Genomic DNA, 6,120 nt, shown 5'->3' with positions numbered 1-6,120 from the left:
CCCTCTCATGCTTCGCGATGTTTCACATCTGACGCTGGAATATCAAAAAATAGAACACAGTCATTCTGATTTATATGTAAATCAATATATGTTAATATTCTGTCAAAAGTGTAAAACCTTTACTCATAATACTGTGGAAATTACGTATATTTTAAGGAAAAGGAGATTGTAAGCAGTATTGTCTTAGTTCCCACCTACTAACAAGATTCTGCCTGTGAATACAGACCTGAGTTGAATCTTTAGTGGTTAATTTTGTTGGCAAGCTTTGCTGGTGTCTGGACCGAACGGGATCTCACCATGGGTGTTGAAAGAGTGTGCAGAAGCACTTTGCTTGCCACTCTCCATAGAGTATTGCTAGTCAATAGAGACAGGAGACTTTCCAGTAATATGGAAGACTGCTAATGTAATCCCAGTATACAAAAAGGGCGACAGGCAAGAGGCAATGAACTACAGGCCAGTGTCCTTAACTTGTATACCATGAAAGGTGAATTAGAAGATCGTGAGAAAAACCTAGTAACACGTCTGGAGAGAAGGGACTTCGTGACAAACCATCAACATGGATTCAGGAAGGATAAATCTTGCCTCATTGGCCTAATAGAATACTACGATCAACTGACAAAGATTCAGCAAGAAAAAGAAGGGTGGACAGATTACATTTTCTTGTACTGTCGGAAAGCCTTTGACACAGTACCCCCATAAGAGGCTGGTGCATAATTTGGAGAAACAGGCAGAAGTAACTGGTAGGGTGCTCAAGTTGATAAGGAAGTACCTAGGCAATAGGAAGCTGAGAGTTACAATGAGGGGTGAGACCTCAGATTGGCATGATGTCACCAGCAGAGTCCCACAGGGCTCTGTACTCGGACTTTTACTGTTTCTGATATACGTAAATGACCTCCCAGAGGGTATAGACTCATTCCTCTTAATGTTTGCTGACAACGCCAAAATTATGAAAAAGATTAAGACAGAGGAAGACAGCTTGAGGCTTCAAGAAGACCTGGACAAGCTGCAGGAATGGTCGAACAATTGATTGTTAGAGTTTAACCCAAGCAAATGAAATGTAATAAAGATAGGTGTAGAGAGCAGGAGACCAGATACAAGGTATCATTTGGGAGTTGAAATACTTCAGGAGTCAGAGAGTGAGAAAGACCTGGGTGTTCATATCACGCCAGACCTGTCCCCTGAAGCCCATATCAAGAGGATAACATCAGCGGCAAATGCCAGGTTCGCTAACATAACGACGGCTTTTAGAAACTTGTGAAAGGAATCTTTCAGGACTTTGTATACCACATATTTCAGACCAATCCTAGAATATGCGGCTCCAGCATGGAGTCCATATAAGTCAAGCATAAGACTAAACTGGAAAAGCTTCAAAGGTTTGCCACCAGACTAGTACCCGAACTGAGTGGTATGGAATTAATACGAGGAAAACTACTGGAATTAAACCTCACGTCACTTGGAGACATAAGAGTTATTGGGGGACATGATCACCACATACAAGATTCTCAGAGGAATTGATAGGGTATATAAAGACAGACTATTTAACACGAGGGGCACAGGCACTAGAGTGGAAATTGAGTGCCTAAATAAGCCATCAAGATATTAGAATTTTTTTCAGTGTCAGAGTAGTAGACAAATTGGAATGCATTAGGAAGTGATGTGGTAGAAGCAGACTCCATTCTCTGTTTCAAGTGTAGATATGATAGAGCCCAGATGGCTCAGAGACCTGTACATCAGTTGATTGACAGTTGAGAGGCGGGACCAAAGAGCCAGAGCTCAACCCCCGAAAGCACAACTAGGTTAGTACATCTAGGTAGGTATACACACACACACACACACACCCACACCCACACACACACACACACACACACACACACACACACACACACACACACACACACACACACACACACACACACACACACACACACACACACACCGCCCCTCATCCCACTATCCTCTGAGACCCTGTTATCCACCTCACAGGTCCTCACACCCATGGAACAGCCTCCCCCACCAGCAGAACACTCACCAAGGAGGCGATTTGAGAAGGGACAGAAGAAAGTGAGCCTCAAAGCGATGTACACAAACATAGATGGAATTACAAATAAAGCAAATGAGCTTGGAGAACTGGTACTAGAGGAAAACCCAGACATAATAGCCCTCACAGAAACAAAGATCACGAAAACGATAACAAATGCAGTGTTCCCACAGGACTATTATGTTATGAGGAAAGAGAGGGAAGGAAGAGGTGGTGGTGGTGTAGCTCTGCTGGTAAGACAAGGCTGGGATTTTGAGGAGATGGATATTCAGGGCTGCGAAGGTTTCAGTGACTACATAGCAGGTACTGTAACAAATGGAGGGAAAAAAATTATAGTCGCAGTCATATATAATCCACCACCAAATGACAGAAGACCTAGACAGGAATATGATAGAAACAACATGGCCACCATTAACATAATAGAAAGAGCAGCTTCTGTTGCTAGCAGGAATGGATCTGGACTACTAATTATGGGAGACTTCAACCATGGGAAGATAGATTGGAAGAACAGAGACCCGCATGGAGGACCAGAAACATGGAGAGCTAAGCTGCTGGACGTGGCAACAAGAAACTTTCTAAGCCAGCACACCAAAGAACCAACAAGAATGAGAGGAGAAGATGAACCAGCAATGCTTGATTTGATATTTACCCTAAATGAATGGGATATAAGGGAAGTTAAGATGGAAGCGCCCTTGGGAATGAGTGACCACAGTGTATTGAACTTTGAGTACCTGGTAGAGCTAGGACTTATCTCCCCCCAAAAAGAACTAGAAATCAAAAGGCTGGCATACTGAAAGGGGAATTATGAACAGATGAGAAGTTTCCTTAGTGAAATACCTTGGGACACAGACCTCAGTGACAAGTTTGTACAGGGTATGATGGACTATGTTACCCAAAAGTGTCAGGAGGCAGTAAACAGGTTCATCCCGGCCCAAAGGGAAAAATCCGAGAAGCAACAGAAGAATCCATGGTATAATAGGGCATGTATGGAAGCGAAGAAACTGAACAAAAAGGCGTGGAGGAACTTCCGGAATAACAGAACACCAGAAAACAGAGAGAGATACCAGAGAACCAGGAATGAGTACGTCAGGGTGAGAAGAGAAGCAGAGAAAAATTTTGAAAATGATATAGCAAACAAAGCCAAGACCGAACCAAAGCTACTCCACAGTCACATCAGAAGGAAAACAACAGTGAAAGAACAGGTATTGAAACTTAGAACAGGCGAGGACAGGTATACAGAGAATGACAGAGAGGTGTGTGAGGAACTCAACAAGAGGTTCCAGGAGGTCTTCACAATCGAACAGGGTGAGGTCACTGTGCTAGGAGAAAGGGAGGTAAACCAGGCGGCCTTGGAGGAGTTCGAAATTACGAGAGAGGAGGTCAAGAGACACCTGCTGGATCTGGATGTTAGAAAGGCTGTTGGTCCAGATGGGATCTCACCATGGGTAGTGAAAGAGTGTGCAGAGGCACTTTGCCTGCCACTCTCCATAGTGTATAGTAAGTCACTAGAGACGGGAGACCTACCAGAAATATGGAAGACGGCGAATGTGGTCCCAATATACAAAAAGGGCGACAGACAAGAGGCACTGAACTACAGGCCAGTGTCCTTGACTTGTATACCATGCAAGGTGATGGAGAAGATCGTGAGAAAAAACCTGGTAACACATCTGGAGAGAAGGGACTTCGTGACAAATCGCCAACATGGATTCAGGGAGGGTAAATCTTGCCTTACAGGCTTGATAGAATTCTACGATCAGGTGACACAGATTAAGCAAGAAAGAGAGGGCTGGGCGGACTGCATTTTCTTGGATTGTCGGAAAGCCTTTGACACAGTACCGCATAAGAGGCTGGTACATAAGCTGGAGAGACAGGCAGGTGTAGCTGGTAAGGTGCTCCAGTGGATAAGGGAGTATCTAAGCAATAGGAAGCAGAGAGTTACGGTGAGGGGTGAGACCTCCGATTGGCGTGAAGTCACCAGTGGAGTCCCACAGGGCTCTGTACTCGGTCCTATCTTGTTTCTGATATATGTAAATGATCTCCCGGAGGGTATCGATTCATTTCTCTCAATGTTTGCGGACGATGCTAAAATTATGATAAGGATTAAAACAGAAGAGGACTGTTTGAGGCTTCAAGAAGACCTAGACAAGCTGAAGGAATGGTCGAACAAATGGTTGTTAGAGTTTAACCCAACCAAATGTAATGTAATGAAGATAGGTGTAGGGAGCAGGAGGCCAGATACAAGGTATCATCTGGGAGAGGAAATTCTTCAGGAGTCAGAGAAGGAAAAAGACTTGGGGGTTGATATCACGCCAGACCTGTCTCCTGCAGCACATATCAAGCGGATAACATCAGCGGCATATGCCAGGCTGGCCAACATACGAACGGCATTCAGAAACTTGTGTAAAGAATCATTCAGAACTTTGTATACCACATATGTCAGGCCAATCCTGGAGTATGCAGCCCCAGCATGGAGTCCATATCTAGTCAAGGATAAGACTAAACTGGAAAAGGTTCAAAGGTTTGCCACCAGACTAGTACCCGAGCTGAGAGGTATGAGCTACGAGAAGAGACTACGGGAATTAAACCTCACTTCGCTGGAAGACAGAAGAGTTAGGGGGGACATGATCACCACATTCAAGATTCTGAAGGGGATTGATAGGGTAGATAAAGACAGTCTATTTAACACAAGGGGAACACGCACAAGGGGACACAGGTGGAAACTGAGTGCCCAAATGAGCCACAGAGATATTAGAAAGAACTTTTTTAGTGTCAGAGTGGTTGACAAATGGAATGCATTAGGAAGTGATGTGGTGGAGGCTGACTCCATACACAGTTTCAAGTGTAGATATGATAGAGCCCAATAGGCTCATGAATCTGTACACCTGTTGATTGACGGTTGAGAGGCGGGACCAAAGAGCCAGAGCTCAACCCCCGCAAACACAACTAGGTGAGTACACATACACACACACACACACACACACACACACACACACACACACACACACACACACACACACACACACACACACACACACACACACACACATGTAGTGTGTGTGAAGCCTCTTGGAGTGTGTATAAAAGTAGTTAGGGGCCTGGTAGCCTGGTGGATAGGGCTCAGGACTCGCAGTTTTGTGGCGTGGGTTCGATTCCCGCACCAGGCAGAAACAAATGGGCAAAGTTTCTTTCACCCAGAATGCCCCTGTTACCTAGCAGTAGTAAATAAGTACATGGGAGTTAGTCATTTGTCATGGGCTGCTTCCTGGGGGTGTGTGTGCGGTGTGAGGGAAAAAAATAGTAGTTAGTAAGAGTTGATTGACAGTTGAGAGGCTGGCCGGAAGAGCAGAGCTCTACCCCCGCAAGCATAACTAGGTGAATATACACACACACACCCACGCACACACATACACATACACGGGGGCCTCGTAGCCTGGTGGATAGGGCGCAGGACTCGTAATTCTGTGGCGCGGGTTCGATTCCCGCACGAGGCAGAAACAAATGGGCAAAGACTCTTTCACCCTAAGTGCCCCTGTTACCTAGCAGTAAATAGGTACCTGGGAGTTAGTCAGCTGTCACGGGCTGCTTCCTGGGGTGTGTGTGTGTGTGTGGTGTGGGGAAAAAAAAAGTAGTTAGTGAGTTAGTAGTTAGTTAGTAAACAGTTGATTGACAGTCGAGAGGCGGGCCGAAAGAGCAAAGCTCAACCCCCGGAAAACACAACTAGTAAACACACACACACACACACATCCCCTAAGACCCCCACTCCCACCCACCCCACCTAAGACTTCTCTCTCCACCACTCCCCTAAACCCTCCCCTCTTCCTTACCTACCTCACACTTTCCTTTCCCTCCAAGCCCTCCCCCCTTTTCTGCCCCCCCAAGCACCCCTTCTCCTCCATCCCCTCAAGCCCATGCTCCCCCCCCAAGCCTCCCCGGCTCCCACACCCCCAACCCTTTCCCTCTCACCCCCCCCCCCCCCCCACCTCGCACTCTCCCCCCACCACCAACCCTCTGGCTCTTCCCTCCCTCCCCAACCCTCCCCCTCTCCCCCCCCAAGCCCTTCCTCCACCAGTCTCCCCGTACCA

General features: G+C 46.3%; 1 non-coding gene across 1 annotated transcript; it reads left to right on the top strand.

The window, feature by feature from the left end:
* The first annotated feature begins 5,458 nt into the window (after positions 1-5,458).
* Positions 5,459-5,529, top strand: TRNAT-CGU (transfer RNA threonine (anticodon CGU)). Its single transcript has one exon. It is a non-coding gene; the product is annotated as a tRNA-Thr (tRNA).
* Positions 5,530-6,120: the final 591 nt, after the last annotated feature.

Source organism: Procambarus clarkii, chromosome 30, assembly GCF_040958095.1.
Source record: "Procambarus clarkii isolate CNS0578487 chromosome 30, FALCON_Pclarkii_2.0, whole genome shotgun sequence".
Classification (NCBI taxonomy): Eukaryota; Metazoa; Arthropoda; class Malacostraca; order Decapoda; family Cambaridae; genus Procambarus; species Procambarus clarkii.
This window is presented reverse-complemented; position numbering and strand designations above follow the sequence as displayed.